The sequence below is a fragment of the Tenrec ecaudatus genome, chromosome 4 (assembly GCF_050624435.1).
Source record: "Tenrec ecaudatus isolate mTenEca1 chromosome 4, mTenEca1.hap1, whole genome shotgun sequence".
NCBI lineage: Eukaryota > Metazoa > Chordata > Mammalia > Afrosoricida > Tenrecidae > Tenrec > Tenrec ecaudatus.
Genome location: NC_134533.1, coordinates 191,452,859 through 191,475,370, shown reverse-complemented (window position 1 = coordinate 191,475,370; position 22,512 = coordinate 191,452,859).

Here is a 22,512-nt window from a genome sequence, read left to right as displayed (position 1 = left end):
ACCGAGGCAATCCCTGGGACTGCACTTTCCTTCGTTCAGTGTCGAAGCAGGGCCAGGGCCTGAGCGTCAGTAAAGAACAGCGTTCTCTTCTTCGTCAGTCCTATATGTTCAAACATTTCTTCCCAAAAGGAAATGATGAGCCAGTTCTTTTCCCTGTCTCTCTCATTCCATCACAAAACTAAGCCTATTCAGATGCTGCACCGGCTCCTAAAGTTATCGTGAAATAAGTTCATGCTTAAGGGTATAAAAACGATTTAACATTTTTCTCAAGCTCAGCATTATGCCTCAAAATCTTTAATTTGGTAAAGCAGAGCGTGAAGAGTCTGATTCGCTGGGTTGTTTGTTTGTTTTTTCACTTTTAAGGTGAATATTCAGAAAGGCATCAAAAGAACGCACGAAGGCAGAGTTACAGCGCTCGGAACACAAAGGAGACGATCCAGAAATCATGTAAGTTAGTAATGATTCTTTATTATTTACTTATGGCGTGGAACCTGAGATATATGTGTGCCACAATTTCCCCCTTTAATAAATGGGAGAACCAAAGCTTGAGGTGGTTTATACTTGCCCTCGGGATTTCTATATCAATAAGGTGATGGACGTAAAATATGAAGCAAAAGAAAAAGCACATTATCTCCAGTGAAGGAATGGGTTTAAAACAGAAAATGATGACTGGGTTTCTCACTGTCATGAAAATATATTTCATTTGTGCCTTCAAATGCCTTATCTGGCCATAAATGTAGTTAATTATATACCCGGAGAGTATATGGCTTTGAATCATAGCTTCTAGTTTCCTTTATATACTAGAAAAATTTAGTTGTCAGTTTTGATTAGTCAGAAGCTATTTCGTTCACAGGTCAAACCATTTTTAAATCTCCTGAAAGAGATAAACAGCACATTCTAAAGTGAAGCTCTTTATTTACCTAGTGATTATGCACATATTTCTGCTATTTACAGCTTATTTCCTAAGTCCTTTACAGTTTTTTATTGACCAGCACAAAGTAGACATTCATTAATTGCTATATTGAATGGATTAATGAATGAATAAATATATGAATATCATTGACATTCTGTCTTGGGCAACTGTTTAAAAGCTACTCTGACTGGGTATACTAATACTTATTTCATTTCTCTTTTGCTACCTAAATTTTACCCCAAACTTAGTTGGTGGAAACAACTGCAACTTATTATTTCCCATGATTCCATGAGTTGACTGAGCTCCACAGAGTAATGTTTCAGCTCCCAATGTATGTACTAGATCTCTTTGCTAGGGGTTTCCATGGAGTAGCTGGTGTTTCTGTCTCCATGTCATATCCTATTCTCTAAGCACTTACTGCATGGCCTCACTCTCCAGCAGAGTAGCCTGGACTTTCATTCAGCAGCTCAGTGCTAGCAGAGAGCTTCCCAAGAGGGTACATAAGTCCCAAAATACAGACACTTTTCAGGCAGTTATAAGGCCAAACCTAGAATTCATCTCTGGTAGAGCAGTGGAGTAAGTGTTTGGCTGCTAACCAGTAGTCTGGCAGTTCAAACTGCCTAGCTACTCCAAAGAGGGGAAATGGAGTTCTCCGTTCCTATAAAATTTTTAGACTTAGAAGTCTTAAGTGGAGTCTCGATAAGTGAAGGTCAACTGGCTGGCCCTAGATTAGGTTTTTGGTGTGTTTATTCATAGCATGATCACAAAAGGCATGGTTCCTTTGAGGCCCCGGGTATAACCATCTGCTTCATTTGGCCAACTTATTTCCACTTTTATCTCTTTGAGTGCTTTTTGGTCTGAAAAGTTTGAAATAGACAAAAGTCCTTTTAGTTAGAAGTACCAAAAAACCAATTCAAACAAACTAAACCAGAAATAAAATGAACTGATTCATGAAATTGTAAATGTAGACATAGTTAGATCCAGGTGCTCAAATATTATCACTAAATATCCATCTATCTGTCTGTCTATCTATCTATCTACTTATCTCCCCCACTCCCTCCCTCTCACTCTCATCTCTCGGATCTGCTAAGCTCTGTGTTAGTTTTACTTTCTGAAAGGCAATCACCATGTGATAAAAATAAATGAATGAACACCAACAACACAAACTTAAATAGTCTTTATAGATCACAATCTCAGAGAGAGAGAGCCCTCTTGTGGCTTTGATATATCAAAAGAGATTGTTTACTCAGAGTCTACAGACAGAGAGAAGGTTACTTGCCACATCAATGGGTCCTTTAGTCCCTCCTCCATTAAGGAAACAGCTGTTCCAATCCAATTTTTAAAGGGACAAAAGATCTGACCATGCACCCTACCTAAGAAGATATACAGATAGAAAATAAGTATATGAAAGAATAGTCAACATCATGTGTCATCAGGTAATTATAAGTAACACAACCTAACACCTATTAAACCAAAAACCAAAGCCATTGCCAACGAATCCCTTCCAAATTCTAGTGACCCTGTAGGAGAGCTTCAAAGTGGTTATTGGGTTTCTGAAGATGTAACTCTTTATGAGAGAGCCTTATCTTTCTCCCAAAGGAGCAGGGTTTGAACTACTGACCTTACAGTTAATCCAATGCCTACAAAACTACGCTACCTATTATAATGAATAAAAACCATACAAACAAACAAAAAACTGACCATATCAATCATGGATGAGACTGTGCATCAGTAAAACTATTGTTTATTGATAGTGGGAAAGGAAATGGTCCAGCCACTTTGGGAGGCAATTTGACTGCAAATAGTACTAAACATCCTAGAGTTACTTTATAATCAGCAGGCAGATTTCTAAACATTTCTCCAATGGATTTGAAAACTTACATCCACACCAAAACCTGCACGTGAATGTTTATGGTGGTTTTATTCATGGTCACCCCAAACTGGGAGCAATCAACATGCCCTTCCATGAGTGAATAGATACGCTGTGGTAGATCCATAAACTGGAATGCTGTCCCATGATAAAGGGAAATGAGCTAGCAAGCCACACCAAAAAAGCCAGGGATGAGTCTGAAATTGCTAAATAAATCTGTCTGAAAAGGCTACCTACTTTCTATCATCCCTTATATGACATTCTAGAAGAGCCAAAGCTATAGAGACAGTAAAAGTATCCGTGGCTTTCAGGGCTTCAAGCAAAAGGGGGAGTGTCTAGGGGGCAGCACGGGGATCTTGAGAGTGGAAAATCAATTCCCTGTCATTTTCTCCCAGTGGACCCATGACCCGGAGGGAATGGTTGCTGGTGGCAGGTTTGTCGGGCTTCGGCACCGTACAATCACTGCCATGTCCCATTCACCCTGCGCTCTCTGGGGGACATCCGTGGGTGACAGGCACAGCTGCTTTCGTGGACTTTACTGCGCTTTCACACTTTGCTTTTTTCACCAACGGGGGACTGTGCATCGAGCAAGTTGATTCACCGCTGGCACAACAGCACCTGCTCACTTCGTGTCACACAGTGATATTTCTCACAGCATTTCGAGCTTTTCCATAATGATGTCACACACTGGATAGACTGGTGTAAATAACTTTAAGTACACAGGGATGCCAAAAAGTTAACATGGCTCACTTTACTGTGATATTTGTTTTTATTGTGACGGTCTGTAACTGAAACCACAGAATCACTGAGGCATGCAAAATCTCGCTGCCCTCAAGAGTGTGCAGACTCACAGCGACCATATAGGACAGGGTAGAACTGCCCCTTCAGATTTCTGAGACGGTAACTCTTTACACACACATACACACAATGCTATCTTGGGTGCTGTTTTCTCTTTGTTGCCTTCTTAGTGGGGTTGGTCTATGTGGTGCTCTCTTATTTGTGCTCAGTGAGTGCAGTTTTTCTGCCCATACTGAGGCGGCAAGGCTCTTTTGTAGGGCTGGGTTTCTTTTAACGTATTCTTTGAGGTTTTCCTTGTCCAGGAAGACTCTTACTTGATCTCTTTTGGTAGATACTTTGGCTGGATAGAGTATTCTTGGGTTTGAATTGTTTTCCTTCAAGTTTTGGAATATGTTACTCCACTTTCTCCTCTTCTTCATAGTGTCCAATGATACAGAGCATATTCTTATTTGGGAACCTTTATAAGTGATTGCTTGTTTTTCCCCTAGCTGCTCTCATGATTTTCTCCTTTTCCTCAAAGTTGGATAGTTTAACTATTTTGTGCCTTGGTGACTTCTTGGGATTCAGTCTAGCTGGTGTTCTTTCTGGTGCCTGAATGGTTGCCTGGTTTCCATACATTAAGCTGGGGAAGTTTTCCTCCAAGAATTCTCTCACCATTTTTGCCTTTGACTTCTTTGTTGTATCTTCCTCTGGTAATCCAATTATTCTGATGTTGTTCCTATTCATAGCATCAGACGTAGCTATTAGGTTTTCTTAAGCTTCTCTGATGATCTTATTAAACTTTTGTTCACGTTTGTTAAAGTCTGCTTGGCTGTCCTGTAGATCGCTGATGCGGTTCTCTGCCTCCTCCAGTTAGTTGGCAAGGTCTCTTAATATGCTACTGGTTTTTGTTATCTTGTCCCTAAGCTCTTGTATTTCCCTTTGGTGTATGGTCTTTAACTCCTTTATAATTTGATCCTTTCTCTGTATTGTTTCCCTCATATCCTATATGACTCCAACAGCATTCTGAAAAATTCTTTCTGTGGCAGATCAATGTCTGCTTTGTCTATGCATGTTGTTAGGTTCAGGACATCTTCTGACATTACCTTTTATTTATCTTGTTTTTTCATTGAGGTCATTGGGGCTGATTGCTGTTTGTGTTGTGTTGTTTTAGAGGATCCTGGTGCCATTTTCCAGAGAGTCAAAGAGCATGGGGCTCACTCTGGGAGACTCATAGGAATGCTTCTTCAAACTCCCCACAGCTAATTGCATTATGTGATTGGTCTACTGCTTTATCCTCCTGTGCCTTCATTCTTTCCCTTGTCAACCAGTATTCTGTTATTTGGAGGGGAAGTTGAATGATTCTCTCAGGGGATGCTGGTTGGGTGGTTGTGGACCCCTGAGGTTGGTGCTGCACCGGGTGATCTCACAAGAAGCCATGATGGTATGGCCCATGTTAGCTTGGGGTGCCGCAGAGGGTGTTCGGCGGTACCTGCTGCAACGGGAGTGCCACAGAAAGCAGGTGGCTATGCCCGCTTTGGTGTAGAGCACTGAAAAAGGTGGGCAGAATTGCCCTGGTCAGTTATATCACCACAGAGGTTGGGAAGAGGTTCCCGCAGCAGTGTGGAGTGCTGGAGAGTGTTGGCTGAGCTGCTTTAGGCCGTGGGAGGCACTACAGCAGGTGGGAGGAAGTTTTCTCAGTTACTTGGGACCACAGAGGATAGGTAAGAGCTCCCCAAGCCACACTGGCGGGACTTCCCGCAGAAGAAGGCAGGTGGGGTTTTCCCAAGTGCATACTAAACACTGCAGCGGGTGGGTGGGCAGAATTTCCCCCAGAGGAAGATGGATGGGATTTCATCAGGAGGAAGGTGGGCGAGATATAGGCACTGCAGAGGGCAAGTGGGTGGGTGGGATTTCCCTGGAGGAAGGTGGGTGGGCTTTCCCCAACTTCATGTTATGCTGCATAGGGTGGCACTCCCCCAGGTGGTTAAGGGCAGGTGTACATGTCCTAGCTAAGGGGAATGGTCTGGAGGTCAGCAGTGGCATGAAAGGGGAAGAGAAAAAGACCCAAAAAATGAAGAAGAAAACTGAGTCCACTGCGACTGTGGGGAAAAGAGAGAACAGAGAGAAACAAAAGTAACAATATAGCAGAGCCCTGCTCCCTGACCGTGGCACTGGAAGGGTTTAAACCCTGCCCCGACGCAGCAGCAAGCTGTGGCTTTGTTGAGATAAATCTCTCGGGCCAGCTCCAAAGGATCCAGGCTCTGGCCAAGACAATGATTGGGATGAGGTTAAACCCTAGTGAGGTAGTTAAAGTTTATTGTGCCAACCTGGCCCATAAACTCATGTGGGGTTAATTGAAAGGCAGAAAGATAAACGCCTCAGTGAGCCTTACCTTTCTAGTTCGCGGGTCACTTGCTTTCTGATGGTCGGACCAGGGTGCAGCTGCCTTAGCCAGTTCCCTGCTTCAGCTGGCAAAGCTCACTTCCTGCAAGACATCCCCTGAAGAGAAGCTGCATGAACCTACCCCAATGCAGTCCTGGGTGCTGGAGCAGCCATGTGGAGCCCCCTGTCAGTGCTAAGATGCCACACTCACTGATTGGCTTTCCTCCTGCAGTTGGCGTCATTGTGTGTGTTTCATGATATGGAGGAGGGCTTTGTGGATTGGGGTCAGACATATGGGTTAATGTTGGACTTGTGGGCTTGAGTAGCACTAGGTTGGGATGTTTTCTTGATGTGCACTTACCCTTTATATAAAACTCTCTCTTATACATGAGTTTATGTGGATTTGTTTCTCTAATATACCCAGACCAACACACCTAGCCTCCCCTGTGATAAGCCAAAAGCCCCTAGCCCCTCAAAACCTAGTGGATCTGTACCTACTTATCTTTATGATGTTCCTCCTGCAACCCAGCAGTGTGGGATTTCCCTCATAGTGACTCTCCTGCGCTGTTTGCTGCGGAGTCCCTGAGGTATATGTGACTCGGTCACCATCTTGCCAGAAGTCTCCAATACTTCTACTTTTATGAGCTAATGTGTATATATATATATATATATATATATATGCTTATACCTCTATCCATAGCTTTGCTTCCTAGATCTTTCCTCTGTTTCCTTTTACCTTCCTGCTGTCCCACCATCATGCTCACTCTACTTCTGCCTCTTAGGAATTCCTCTCAGCTAGATGACTGTTGCTCCAATACCCCCAGGATCTGTACGTCATCCTTGTTGATTTTAATTCCCTAGTTGTTACCCCATATGTGGTGTTGTTTGCTCACAGCTCTCTTCCCCCACCTCCTTCTCCCCCCAGTCCCTCTAGGTCCATTGGTCCCATTGCTTTTTCCTCAAGCCTGTTTCCCATACATGTGTTATATAGGTAGGCAACCCAGATTAACAGTAACTGAACAAAAAGGAAAAAAAGAAAAAAAGATTGAGAGGGGAAAAAAAGGACAAAGAAAGAAAAAAAACAACAACACATAATTCCAGGTTGGTCCACTGTCCTTTATGGCTGTCTTCTCACTGGTCCTAGGGGAATTCCAGGAGTGTCCCTCCTAGCCTGAAGTATAATTTTGGGGACTCTTTAGGAGCTTGCTTTGCTCCTGTTGCTGATCTGCCATGTGTCCCCAATATTGTCCTCGGTCTCAATAAGATCCAGTGAAGGGACATCATGTCTCAAGCTGCTGTTGGCCCTGTAGTCCTCTCTGTGCCTTCGCAGCTCTGTGCAGGGAAGTTATCCTCCAGGCATGGGGTGTCAATATAGGGTCTAAACTATTCCTTTCTCTTTATCCTTCTTGCTTTGTTTCTGTGTGGGCGTGGCATGCCAGCCCCTCTCCCCAACCTGTCGGTTAGTGTTGTTCGCTGTAGCACATGTTTCTAGGGAGGGAGGTCAGTATGGCTCTGATTGGGGCTGGCCCTCTAGCCCAGTCTTTTCAGGCATTTCTCCATGTGGGTAAGTTGCTCTCAAGGTTTGGTGCACTGTGGTGGGTTCTGCATGCACACTCCCAATTCGGTGGAAACATAAACAGTACACTTCCCCTGGGTGGCTTAGTGCCCTACACCCCCTGTGCCACCATCTCCCTTTTTATTCCCCCCTTTTCTTCCTCTCTCTTCTCCCCTTTCCCCTTCTTTGCATTGGAATAACATGTACCTCCTTGGATTTGGTCTGACCTTTTCCTGACTGCCTGTATCTCAACCTGTACAGTGTGAGAAAAGTGTCATTTCTTCTATACCTACTGTGTTGATTATACTTACCTGAAGGGATTCATGTTGTACTTGTCCTTTTGTAATTGGCTAACTTCATTTAGCATAATTTCTTCTAACTCTGCCCATGAGATGACGCGCTTACTGTGAGATCATCAGTGTTTTTTAGTGATGTGTAGTACTCCATTGTGTGTATGTGCCAGAGTTTACTAATCTACTCATCTATCGATGGACATTTAGGTAGTTTCCAATTCTTTGCAATTGTGCTGCAATAAACTTTGGAGTGCAGATGACTGGTTGTGATCTATTTCTTACCTCTTCTGGGTATATGCTCAATAGAGGGATAGCTGGATCATAGGGTAACTCAATTTCCATCTGCTTTAAATATCACCATACCACTTCCCACAGAAGCTGTGGTATCTATATGAACACCAGCAGTGGAGGAGAGTTCCTATCTCATCACATCCCCTCCAATATTTATTGTTCTCTGATTTTCTGATTTTGACTCTCTGCAAGGGTGTTAGTATCTCATGATTGTTTTAATTTGCATTTCTCTGATGGCTAATGATCAGGAGCATTTTCTCTTACGTTTATTGACCATTCGAGTCTCCTCCCCAGTGAAACATCTGTTCAGGTCTTTTGCCCACTTCCTCAGGGGGTTAACAGTGTTCCTCTTTTTGCAGTCAAGACCGTATATTGTAGATTTTACTAATAAGCCCTTTGTTGTGTCATTACTAAAACTCCTCTCCTAGTCTGTGGGTTCTCTTGTTACCTTCTTGGTGGTCTTTTGAAGCACACAGGTGTTTTATCCTTAGTATATCCCACTTGATTTCTTATTCACCTGTGCATGTACCCTTCCCTGTTGCAGTTACCCTATGGTAATCCCTGAGCCAAGGTTCTTAGGTTTGTTCCAATTCCTTCATTGATGGTCCTGATAGTTTGGGGTTTTGCCTCTAGGTCTGTGATCCACCTTGACTTTGTTCTGTTGCATGGGGTGAGGTACACATTTTGTTTCATGTTTTCTGTAGGATTTATCCATTGCTTCCAGCACCCCTTGTTAAAGAGAGCATCTGCCTCCCACTTGATGCTTTTGGGGCCCTTGTTGAAGATCAGTTGTCTATATGCTGATGGTTTCATTTCTAGGTTTTCTGTTCTTTTCCATTGGTCTGAGTATATGTCATTATACCAGCACCACACTGTTTTGACCACTGTGGCTGTGTAGTAGGCATTAAAGTCAAGTAAAATGAGGCCTCCAACTTTGTCCTTCTTGAGGAGTTCTCTGCTAATTCTGGGCTTCTTCCTTCTCCATATGAAATTGGTGGTCAGTTTTTCCAATTCTTTGAAGAAGGTTGTTGGTATTTGGATTGGGATAGTGTTAAACTTAGACAGTGCCTCGGATAAAATTGAAATTTTTACTATATTGAGTCTTCCAATCCACGAGCATGGGATATTCTTCCATTTGTAAAGGTCGCTTTTGGTTTCCTGTAGTTTTACTTGTATAAATCCTTTGGGTTTTTTAAAATATATATCCCTAGATATTTCTTTTTCTTCTTAGCTATTGTAAAGGGTACTGCCTTCTTGATCTCCTCTTCCATGAAAAGAATGTGATTTTTTAAAATTTATGTGGAAGGTTCTATAAATGTATATCAGGTCCAGTTACCTAAGTATAGCATTTAGCTCTGTAGCCTCCTTGCTGAGCTTCTTTCCCAGTGATATACCTTTCTCTCATAGTGATGCATTAAAGTCCCCTACTATGATTGCTGAATCTGTGATTTCTTTTTTCATCTTTTGGATAGTTTATTTGACAGAGTTCAGGTGAGACTGTAACTCATACCCTTCTTTTACAAGAACAGCACCTAGCTGGTGATTTGGAACTACTGACTTTGAGGTTAACAATCTGACATGTAACCACTACACCACCAGGGTTCCCATGGAATAAACAATGCTTCCTGAAAATATGTGTCTGCTGGTCTGGGCCATGATTCTCAGTGCTGTGCAGGTATCCTCCATTGTGTGATCTGATGTAATGATCCTATTGTTATATATCCTAATCTCTATATTATTAAAGGAGCAGGATTAGCAGCAGTTATGATAAGGAGAAACGATACAAACTACAGAATTAGGTTACATGTTGAGTCAATCTCTTCTGGGGTATGAATGAAATTAAACCAGCAAGCACATTCAGAGGAGCCTACTACAACCAAGAAGGAAACACAGGGGTCCTTGTGCTGAGAAATTCCAAGACCCAGGACAAGATTGATGACAAGGACCTGCCCACAGAGCTGACAGAAAGAGAAAGTCTTCCTCTGTAGCTGGTGCCCTGAACTTGGACTTCTTGATTTCTAACCTGTGAACAAATAAATTCCTGCTTGTTAGATCCACTCGTGGTATTTCTGTTACAGCAGCACAAGACAACTAAGACAAGTGTAACAAGTTACTGGCAGTAATGGATCATAAATGTCACAAGTTACTGGTAATAAAGTAGAAATGGGGTGTAGGATACTATCTTTGCTCTTTTTTGGTAAACACAAAGTTCTTCTAAAATATGTTGATTTTTTAAAGGGAAGTACTACTGAGGAAAAAAGAGAGAAATGAGAGAGAAAAAAGGAGAAAGAATTAAAATAGCAAAAGACCCATATGGACCAAGAGAGTAGGAAATTGTGAGTGGATTTACATGGAGAATAGTCACACATTGTCAGAAATCTGAGAGCCTTGAAACTCAAACTGTGAGAGCTAGGCAGCAGCCGGGAAGCTTTCGGCACATAGAATTCCAATACCACCCCTGGACCTCTGCACCCAAACTTGCATTTTCACAGGATCCCCAGGAGATTTATATGCACATTAGATTTAAAAGGCACTAACTTAGAATATATCCAGTATAAATGGTCTCTTTATCTCCTACCCTTTCAACCCTTACATCTATCCCTTCCTGTAGTAAAGTCCTTCTATCTCAAGAATTCAGTCCTTTTGATAGGACATATTTAGACAATAGTTGATGACATTAGCAATCCACCAAGTGTTCTGTGAAAATATTTCCAGTAGGACCAACTGGTGCTTAGAACAAAGGTCTGGAATTGCCTGTCACTAAGTCAGCCAAAGACAGACCAGGTTGAGTTGAGGTACTCTCAAGTTCATTTCTGCAAGTGTGAAGCAGAAGGATTTGCTACCTCCAAACGGCTACACAACTCAGTGAAAATTAAGCAAGCTATCTACCTTAAACTATGTGACAAAAAAACAGGTTTTGCAATGATGCCGGTATATAATTAGCATGTTTTGCAATTATTACAGGGCTCCAAACAGTGTTACAAAGGAGAGTTTTCCATTGATACCTGTACTTTTCCAGGGGCCATCAGACCACCATCCTCTGAGGTTTCTTGCCCCATTTCATCTGAATGGCCTTGCTTGCCTCCTTCCAGGGTTAGAACATCCCTACTAATTACGCTTCTAAGGAATTTTTACTGCAAGTGAGAGGGCTGTTACATTTGGATTTTTTACAAACTAAATCTTATGTTATATTTATGTTTTATTAGTTATTATATATTAATAATATACTGATTTATTCATCATGGAATCGCTCTAGTATTTTGACTAATTTTTTTCCTCTCTCAATCACAACTACAGGCTGGATCTCTGGACCCAGACAGTATTCCTAGTCTTAAGCTAAGTTCTGTTTTACACTTTAGAGTCAGTCAGTATTAGGACTATGTTTTTAAATATATAAATGATCACTTCAAAGTATTGATAAACAAGGGGGCTTCAAAAACTTCATGGGGAAATCCCATTATCTTTTAGTTCCCATTTCTCATACATGTTTTGTTCACAGTGTGTGCTTCGTCTCACTTTAGGTGAGCATGCAAAAGCTTTTCCTTTGCCCACGTGTAAGGCGTGTTCACCTCTAGGAGTGAAAGCACAGACAGAGTAATTGCAGGTGGAATAAGGACTATAAACCCCAGATTCCTCCTAGGAAACATTTCTTAATCTAAATGCACTTTTTAATTAGCTCTTCCAATAGAATCATGCTAATTGGCTAATTTGGGAATGATAAAAGACCCCGTGTGCTTTCAAGAAAATCTGTTTGTTGATAAAATTTATTTGCAACTGAGAAAGGCTTATTGCTGGCAGGACAGATATTATTAAAACAGAATCACCTGCTTATTTTAACCAGGTTGGTTTATTTTTTTTTTAATGAATACACATGAATTGTATTATCCCTGGGGTTTCAGGAGGAAGTATTAGTAATTTGAGTGATGGGAAATTGCCACTTAGCTGAGAAATAAATGAGCTTCAAATAGATCCCATTATTTTTTACAAGGTTATTATTGTAAGTGCTTCATAATAGAAGAAATGTCCTTCCAGTCTATCCCTGTTGTTGGTTTATGATTAGGGTTTTAACCTCTAACTAACTCGTCTCTTCAAGTCAAAATACAATGAGATTTTCTTAAATGGCTACATACACATATAATAAAAGTAGCCTTTATTGGTCCACATAATGAGTATTCCCAACAAGTTTTGACATCTGTTAGCTAGGCTGTGAATAAATATATTAAGTGTATTTGCCTGGACTAGAAACGGTGTCTTTTTAAAAGTTGTTAAGAGTTTAATATATTTTGGTATTCATTAGACTACCTTGAATCCTATAAAAACACGCTTTAGGTGAGAACATGGTGATATATTTGGATATTTATTTATATCTCACCTGAACATTTCACATGGTACTGCTGTGCTTGTTCATTGAAAGGATGACACTTCATGATCCAAATTAGCTTACTATTTTAAATGTTCCTTTCCAGCCTAATTACTACCTCTAAATTAAAAAAAAATGGCGCTGATCAACCTCGATTCTGAAAAGTACGACGGTAAACACTATCTTGTCCCCAGCTCCCCGTGCTTTAAAAACAACACAAAACTAGAAGTTTCATTGAGGGAGCTACAGTTACCCTGTGCAGTTCTCTCAGATTATTGGAAACTTTGGAAATGCTAGGGTTCCCCCTACTGTTGAAAATAGGAAAATGCGTTCTTTGCCTCAGCATTCTTCCCAAAGAATATTTAAGTTAAGCACAAAAGTTGAATCACACATGTGTAGGTGGATGGATGGATGGATGGATGGATGGATGGATGGATGGATGGATGGATGGATGGATGGATGGATAGATGGATGGATGGATGAAAAGATGAGCATATATAGAAACCAATATGATGGATTAATTTAGAAATTTGGAGCTAGATAATACTGTAATGTTCATTTCATCTAGAGAGATCTGTGTATGGAAAGTGGGTTGAGAAGTATCTTAGGATCAAAAGTATATTTTTATGAATTAAAATATAGCTAATGATACAGCATGCTTGAATGACTACCTTTTCCCCCCTTTTCTAGTTTAACTTTTGAGTAGGTAATAGTTTCACATGGTTTAAAACAAACAAAGAAACAAAAAGAATAAACCAAAATTTACATAGAAATTTCTTTTTCCCAACCCACCCTTCATTCACAAATTGGACTCCTGAAAGCCATGACTTTTATGCGTGTTCTGCCAAAGGCTTTCGATGTCTATGAAAAGCACTATTCCTTCTTGCACAAACATGGAGTATAAAATGCCAGCTTATACCTAGCTTATTTTATTTACTCTCTGGGTAATTTTAAGAAATTGCACAAAGAAACTCCATATATAGAATTCCATTGCATAAGCAAAGCAGTTACTGCCTGGTCAATTCCCACATTGGTGGAATTCCAACTCAGGTGCCCCTGTGCGTGTTGGAGAAGAAATGAGCTCCAGGGGGGTTTCACAAGGATCTCTCCAAGCCTTCCACGACAGTGCCACTGCCTGGGGGTCTACTCTTGGTCAGCAGCCAAATCCATCAGCTGTTTGCACCTGCCAGGGATTCTAGTTACATGTGTAGCTGCACTATAACTTGCAACTATCCTCTGCTGATGAACTTATAAGAGTTTCCCACCTTTTCCCATTATACACTAGCTGCCATTAGATACAAACTTCTACATGCATCGTGTCTTCTATGCACAAGCAAGCCTACAAAATAAAATCTTAGCTGTAAAACAAAAAAAATGTGGGTGTACATTTTTCTAAAAATGATGGTATGCTGCTTCCATCATCCTTGCAAGGAGATAGGTAGTTTGAGTGTCCCTGGCTACATCCTCAGAAGTAGCAGAGCCATTGAAAATTGTATCTGTACCTTTAGAACTCTACATCAAGAAAATGGCTCGCTCATTTGTAAAGGCAGGTGAGTTCCAATTCTGAGAAAGTTCCCCAGCAATGTCATGTCCCTGGCTACCTTCATGTCATCTTTTTTTCAAATGTTCATGTCTATACAGGTGATCATCTCATGATTCAACTCTTGACTTCCCATTCCTCGGATTCTCTCCTCAATGGCCCCATTCTCGATGGCTTCGGCCAATGAGTCCTGTAGTCACCTCCTAAACCTTATTGCTACCAACAATTCTGCCACCTCCAAAATTTCACTAAAATGCTATTTTTCTAGCATCTCCACAATTCTATGGCCAACCATGGGGGCCCAGCGCGTGGACCCAATAAGCTATCACTGCCATGTTCTTCTTGGCACTTCCTCATTGGCCAGCTTCATTTTCCCAGCACAGCCCTCAAATGTTTTTCCTGCGTAGGCTCAACTCACTGTCCCTCTAGCCATCCGATGAAAGGACAAGCCTAGCTAAATCCCGAATCTCTACTTATTCCAGGTCCATAGCCAGACGGATACACACAGAGACAAATAATTGGAGAAAATGCAAAACTAAACCTCAGTCACATTGTAAGTTTATAATCATAGCATTCGATCCCTCCACAATGTATGTTTCCCATCTCCACTCTCCGCTAGTGACCCTTTTCCTATGCACAAGCACCCTTCCTGCTGCTCCAGTCAACAACTGCGGCAGGGAAAACCCTGCATACCTGCGCTGGCCTCTTCCCCTTCTCAGGTTCTTTGCTCTTTCGCTCATGGATCACTGAGCTGCTGATCTCTGCTGTGTAATCCCCGTGAACACCAAACACTCTGCAATATCTCTCATATTTTTAAAAGGTCTCACTTCTCTGGCCCCTTTATAGAAAAGCTCTTCAGGGGGTTTCTGTATTTCCTGTCTCCACTGGTGAACTCGTTTCACCGCTGACACCAAACGTACTCTTGCCAAGGCTGCCACTGGCATTAACAGTGTCAAACTTGATGATCAGTTCGCAGGTTTCATTGATGACCCCGTGGCATTGAGAGTGGATGTTTGTCCCCCTTTTCCTCACAACACCTTCTTCACTTGACTGCGTGCTCCAGACATGTCTTTTCTAGGAATGATCCAAGATCTAATCCCCGATTCCAAAGAAGAGATGTAAAAAGGAAAGGAAACGGAGACACGTTGTTGTTTTTTTAAGCTACAGTTTTACGCAGCTAGCAGATAGCGTAGTCAGATTTGGCATTAATGGTTCGATCTTCATTTCATTCTTATTTCATTTAACACAGTGTGATTGGTTGCATTTTAATACACCGTTAAATTCAGAAAGCATAATATTCATCAATTCTGTAAATACTTATTGAGTCACCACTCTATATCAGGCAAGGTAGGAGCAGAGATGTTTTAAATATGATGTCCATCAGATAATTACATTGCAAGTAAAATAATGGAGGCAAACATAGGATTGTAGAATTATTCAAAACACAAAGTGTCTGTCTAAGAGAATTCAGAGGAAAATCAAATTATTTTCACCTAGGGTCTCATTTAGGAAAATAAGTAAAAATAAACCTTGAGCTGTGGCTGTTGCCAGGAGGTGCCCAGTGGGTTCCGGCCCCCAGCGACGCTCGGCACACAGAACCAAGCTCTGCCCGGGCCTGCACCCTCCTGCCAACTGTCCCTGTGCCTGAGCCCACTGGTGCAGTCACCGGGTCAACCGCCTCCTTCAGGGCCTGCCCTTTGTCGCTGCCTGCTGCTTTCCCAACCATGGTGTCCTCTTCCAGGGACTGGTCTGTCCTGATGAAACACCCAAAGTAGGTAAGCTGAGGTCTTGCCATCATTGCTATACCTCAAAGGCTATCTAGAACATATATATGTCGGAACAGAAACAGCGAAAGTTGAAGGATTTCCCCATAGGCATTTTTCGAAGAGAAATTAAGCATGTTTACATAATGCCCACATAGCAATGCTTACAGTGACTTTATTCAAAATTGCCAACAATTATTAACAGCTGAACGGTTCTTAATTGCTATATGGTTACTAATAGTAGCGGAATACGACTCAGCAATAAAATATAGTAATATGAATGAATCTCAGTAGTATTAGGCTAAGTGAAAAATTAGAGTCTCAAAGGACTAGTTATTTCATGAATCCATCTTTATGACACTCCAAACTCAAACTCACTGCCAGCAAGCCAATGACGCCTCGGAGTGACCCCTCGGGGTTTCTGAGACCGTAACTGCTTCTGGGAGTTGAAAGGCAACCTTTCTCTTCACAAAGCCATGGGGTGGCTTGTAGTTTCGAACTGCTGATCATGAAGATTGCAGCCCAATGCATAACCACTAAGTCACAAGGGCTCCTCTTAGGACACTAAGAAAGAGGAGAATTTTCAGATCAAAAATGGGATTAATAGTAGCAAGGGTTAAGTTAGTGGTAGGAGGAGAGGTACTGACTGCAAAGTGGCATGAGAGAATTTTGGAGAGGGGTAGAGTAATTCTATATTTTGTTTGTGGTGATGGCTACTATATTGGTCCATGCCCATAGAATTTCATATTAAAAAGGGGTGACTTTTACCATATGCAAGTTATACTTCAATAAACCTAGCTTCAAGAGTGATACCACTTATCACAACATCTAAAAATAATCCCTAGAAGAAAATAAATCGAAGAGGCACAATCTCTTAAGAGGAGCGAAAAAGCAATACTGGGATGGATGTACCCCATCGATTTGGAAGTCCAAACATGGTGTAATGTCAATTTTCCCCAATTTGTGCATGCATGCTAAGGAAAAAGGAGAAAAACTTAGCTGTGCTCAAAGCATAGAACAAGTGGCAGACAAGCTGTGATAGATATTCATACGTATTCATACGTATTCCACTACCTAAGCGATGCGAGCCCATGGGAGTTGTCGGATCTGCCCGAGTCCACCACGGACACCCAGTGACAAGAAGAACCTTGGCAATGAGAGCAACTCCAAGGGTGTGGGGGGAGTAATGACAATATAATGATTGTGTTACTAGGTGGAAAACAAAGTAGTTCTCACAAATGAACGAACACGATAAACACAAACGAGACCTTCTCATTTACTATGCTAGGCCCTCGCACGGCCACCGTTTCCATAATCATCAAAAATCCTACAGGTTGCTAAGGAAGCCATGTTTGATTCCAATTTATAAATAACAAGGCTACAACTTGGTAAGTTTGTTTCTTTCCCCAAATGACAAATTTCCTGAATGATAAATGGCCCGTGTCTTAGACTTAGGTAGCACCAGAGGGCTTTGAAGAATGGATCTAAATCACTAAGCAAAGGCACAGCCGGTTACTGTAATTGCTGCCAATACGGTGTACAACTATAAAAAGCTGACCTGGCCAAATGTGTGTGGTAGATATACGTACAGTGACAGAAAAAAAGTGTGGTTGCTGAGGCTACTTCTGAATGAGTACAACCAAGCACCACATGGAATTTGGTTCCTTGTTTTAGAAGTTTGGGATTATGATTTCATGGGACATCTTCCAATTAATTGGCCTAAAGATATTGTATTAGGCTGGGTACTTTAGAGAAATAAATCCACAGAAACTCATGTATAAGAGAGAGTTTTATATAAAGGTTAAGTATGCATCAAGAAAACATCCCAACCCAGTGCTGCCCAAGCCCACAAGTCCAACATTAAACCATTAACCCATATATCCAACACTAATCCACAAAGTCCTCCTCATTCTCACAAAACAGACACCATGATGGTGACTGTAGGAGGAAAGCGGAGTCAGTGAACATGTAAGCATCTCAGTGCTGGCAGGGGCCTCCACACGGCTTCTCCAGCACCTACGACTGCATCAGGGTAGGTCTATGTGCCTTCTCCTCGGGGATGTCTTGCAGGAAGTGAGCCTTGCAAGCTGAAGCAGGGAATTGTTAAGGCAGCTCCACCCTGGTGCAGCCATCAGAAAGCTAGAGACTCTAGAACTAGAAAGGCGAGGCTCACTGAACCACTTATCCCTCCGCCCTTCAATTGATCGCACATGTGTTTATCGGCCAGGTTGGCACAAAAACTGATGCAGATATGTTCAGGGTTTCTAGTCTACGTCCTAGGACGTTGGATGGGCTTGAGGTCTTGAAAACGTCTAAGTGACCATCCGTGGCACAATTGGTCTCTATTAGCCTGGAGTCGCAAAGGAAGGGAGGGCTGTCAGGAACTGGAGGAGGAAGCACGTAGAACGTACGGCTCGTTGTCTCCGTGAGCCACTGCTGCCTTTGGCTTGAGCCCAGAAACACGGGATGGTTTGGTTTGGTTTTTTATAGAAAAATCGTGATCAAAGGGGAAACTGCAGGACACAATTTCACATGTTAAGGACTCTACATTTTCTGAAGTCATGAGGTTGGATGAAAACCTGAAACTATTGCCCTTAAAGCATCTTTAACCCTTAAACTGAAAATATCTCCTGAGCTCTTCTTAAGCAAAACAGTGATGCAGCTTAACTAGTTAAAAACGTACGCCTTGAGCACGGCTTTTTAAAAAGCTTTCTGGGATCGAACTGATAACAGCAGCGCTCAAAAGATGAGCTAGGTCCCTTAGTGCACAGTGGATTTATGCTAGGGGGAGAATAACAGTAAAGGAGGCTGAGAACGATTGCACAATTTGAAAAGTATACTCTCAATATTACAAAAGGGTACGTGCAGAAGCGGTGTGTGTCTTGCTGTGAATATTCAACAACATACATGCTTGCTTAATGACTAAGCATTCTAACAGTTTGCCGTCAACATTTTCAATGCAGTGCCCTTTCAGAAGCAGCCCTGTATGCTGTGGCCGCTCTGGGTGGCTGTGAGTCACCAATCTGTCTGTCAGCAGTTGAGCACTTTACTATTGGCGTCACCCAGGTCTTACTCTGACACGGCAGTTGTGGTGTGTCAGCCCACCGATTCAGGCACAATAGAACTGCCCCACAGGGCTTCCTTAACTCGTCTTTAGCGACAGATGGCTCCACCTTTGCTCCCAGAGAGCAGCTGGGGTTTCAACGAGTGACCTTTCTTCCATTAGCAGCCTCCTATGGAACCGCTGCGCCACCTAGATGATTGTGCTCAGAGGGGACAGAAAGCGTTGCAGGAGGTTGAAAATCTGAAGCCTAAATCATCCCAGGAGCGTCCAATGGAACAGCCCCTCGGGACACACAGGAAGGCACCCGAAGAGCATATTGACTTTGGGCTGTGAGGGAGAGCCTACGCAATGTCAAGGGAAAATGGGTCTGCGTCTTCCTGGACTGCCTTGGAAGGAAAGACGCGTCACAATAAAATGTGGTGGCGAGGCTGCTGCTCCTGAGTTTAAAACTTTGCAGGAAAGAAATGAATACCTCAAATGCCACTCTCTAAAAGACAGTTAGTATATGGGGGCTTTTCTCGCCAGATATAAACCTAAAGTGCCAAGATGTACCTCATTTCTCCCCAAAAGAGTTGCCGTTGATAAGTCATGAACTCTGGAAATTGGTGCGCTGACCGTCATCCTGAGAAGGTTGAACTGAACTTTTTTTTTGCAGCTACTTTCACTCAAATCCACGGAGTCTCTGCTATGGCTTTTGGCAAAAGTAGGTACTGATTCTAGAAACACCGTTTTCACGGGGATAGTTGCTCTTGAGGATGAGATGAGCATTGGCTTCTTTCCTACATCCGGTGGATGCCATGAGCTCTCTTAGGAACTCCTGAAATGGAAGTCATCCGGGAAGCAAAGGGACCATCTGTTCCCCCTGGTCTTCAAACCCCTCGGCTGAAACGAAGCAGTAACAGAACGGGGAGTCGATGACTTTGTGTTGTTAATTCACTGCACACTAGAATTGGATTTCAGTCTTGAATTCCTTAGATTTTCCACTTGGAAGGTGACCGGATTGGGCATTATCTTCTCCCTTTGAATTTGTGTGCCATTAAGTCCCCTCCAACTTGTGGAAAGCAAGTTGTTCAGATGAGAACGGCATCTTCAGATTCCTGGGCTCTGGGCTGGAGTTGACCTGATGGCAGCAGGTTAATATTTACACGAGCCGACTGATGAATCGTTTCTTCCACATGAGCATCGGTAGGCTTCAAACCACTCACCTTGCGATCTGCAGTGGAATACTTAACCAATGGGTCACCAGGTTCCTTTGTCGACGGGGATTTTATCCTCAAATCTGGATTGTCTCCATGTTGACATTTTATTATTGGCGTGTCTGAACGCTATCATATGTCCCCACTGAAGAATCCTTTATGTACAACGTTAGACAAAAATATCTGAACAGAACTTGGAACAAGAAATAAAAGTAACTTTCATCAAACAGAAAAAATTGAAGTTAAAATGTCCTAACACATTTGACCAAACGGTTATTGTTCGGTGCCTTTAAGATTATTTTTCGACTTACAGGTGCTCCATGACAAAGGAGAACTCCCCCAAAGGGCTTTCTACACTGCAGTCTTTATGGAGCAAATAGCCTGGGAAGCTGGCTATATGAAGAGGGAAGAGGAAGAAATTTCTTCCCTGGCATTTTGAATGTTGGTGGAGTTTTTTCTTCTTACCCAGGATTTGTATTTTTGCCTTTATACTTTTATGATTTTATCCTTACCACCTTATTTCTATTGTGTGTTGTATTGTTTCTGTTGGGTTTCCCAGTTTGTGGAGCACAGGAGGAGTGGATGCCTAGTGATAATACCTTATATAAGGGCTTGTGGGGAATGGGATATAGGGGTGGCGTGGGAGATAGGGTGAGGTGATCTCAAGAGTAAACAATGAAGGTCAGAGAGGGGAGGAAGAACTGATTAGGAATCATTTTAAAGGCTATTTAACCATGCAGGTGGGGTGGGGGTTCTAAAATTGATGTGGTAATGATTGTACAGTTCTTCCTGATATGATTGAACTATTGAATTCCATGATAAGTAAATTATGTGCCAAAAAAACTGTTGAGAAAAAAATAGAAGTGGCTTCAAAATGGAAGATGGTTAATTAACAATATGCAGATGATGCATGTTGTTTGCTGAAAGTACAAAGGGCTTGAAGCACTTGCTGATGGACATCAATGACTGCAGCCATCAGTCTGAATTGTTACTCAATATAAAGAAAACCAGCATCCTCACAACTAGCCCAGGAGCTAGCATTGTGATAAACAGAGAAGACTGAAGTTGTCATCTTGCTTTAATCCATAATCAATGCTTGTGGAAGCAGCAGTCAAGAAATCAAATGTGCAAACAACCACGTGGATCAGTAGGTAAGTGGATAGATACACTCATTTGTGTGCTGTAAAATGTTAGTAACTGCCTCCACAGGGAGGCTGGGAGAGGCATCCCTGGTTTAAGAGAGAGCTCCCTGGCCAGTGACTAGAACACTTTCATACTGATTCTCATTCCAGGGAAAGGCGATCCAACAGCATGACGAAGTTATCAAACATGAACATCAAAAGCAGGCAAAATTTTGCCTACTGTCATTTAACAATAATTGTTGGAGTGCTTCAATAGGGACTTGCTAGAAATTCAAGCTGGCTTCTGAAGAATATCAGGAAGAACCACAAAAAAAGGAAGAAAAAAAACTCTGCTGGGCAGAACTTTCCTAATACCCATTTCCCCCTGCTAGGGAAACATCAAGTAATTCGCTCTGAGTTAGTGCACCCAGCGGCACAGCCTGGGAAGGTTCTCTCTGGTCACAGTGAATTTTCGTGAAAGGAGTTTTGCTAGACCCTCATTTTTTGTGATAGCCAATATAAGAAAAGAGCATGTGGCTGTGAAATTTTGCTTGGTAAAAATGCTGCAGAAATGGTTGTGATGTTGAACACAGTTAACAAGGACAGTGCTAGGGGAAAACTCAAGTGTATTTTTCTTGTTTCAAAAAAGGTGAAATATAAATTAATGACAAACCCCAGTCTGGGCATCCTTCAACTTCCCGAATGGATGAGAGTGTCGACTTGTAGTGCATTTAGAGTTAATTCCACAAGGTCAGACTGTTAATCAAGCCTTCTATTTAGAAGTTCTGAAAAGATAGCATAACAGTGTGCAATAAAAAAGGCCTGATTTGTGGCAGATGGGGAACTGTTTTTACCACCACAACAATGCACCTGTTCACACAGTCATCTCGGTGCACCAGTTTTTTATTTAAAAAAAAAAACAACAAAAAACAGCATGGCTCTCTTGCTCCATGCACCTTACTCACCTGACCTCACTGCATGTGACTTCTTTTCATTTCTGCGAATGAAGAGGGACACGAAAGGACAGTGATTTAATTATATAAAAGAGGTAAAGAAAAATACAAGGGAGATGCTGTCAGCCATCCAAAGAGACAAGGTTGAAAAATGTTTCCAAGAATGAATCGCAGATTTGACAAATATATTAAGAGTAATGGAGAGTCCTTTGGAGGTGATAAGGTTGTTTTGTAAAAAAATAAAAATTAAATACATAGTTCTGAAAAACTGCCTGGTTTTCGGGGGGGCACCCTCATGCGTGGAACAAGGGATATGATGACTGATATCAAATGAATCCTAGCTAAAAGCAGAAAATACCAGAAAGTTGTTTATCTGTGTTTATTGATTATGCAAGGGCATTCAAATATGTAGATCATAATAAACTTTGGAT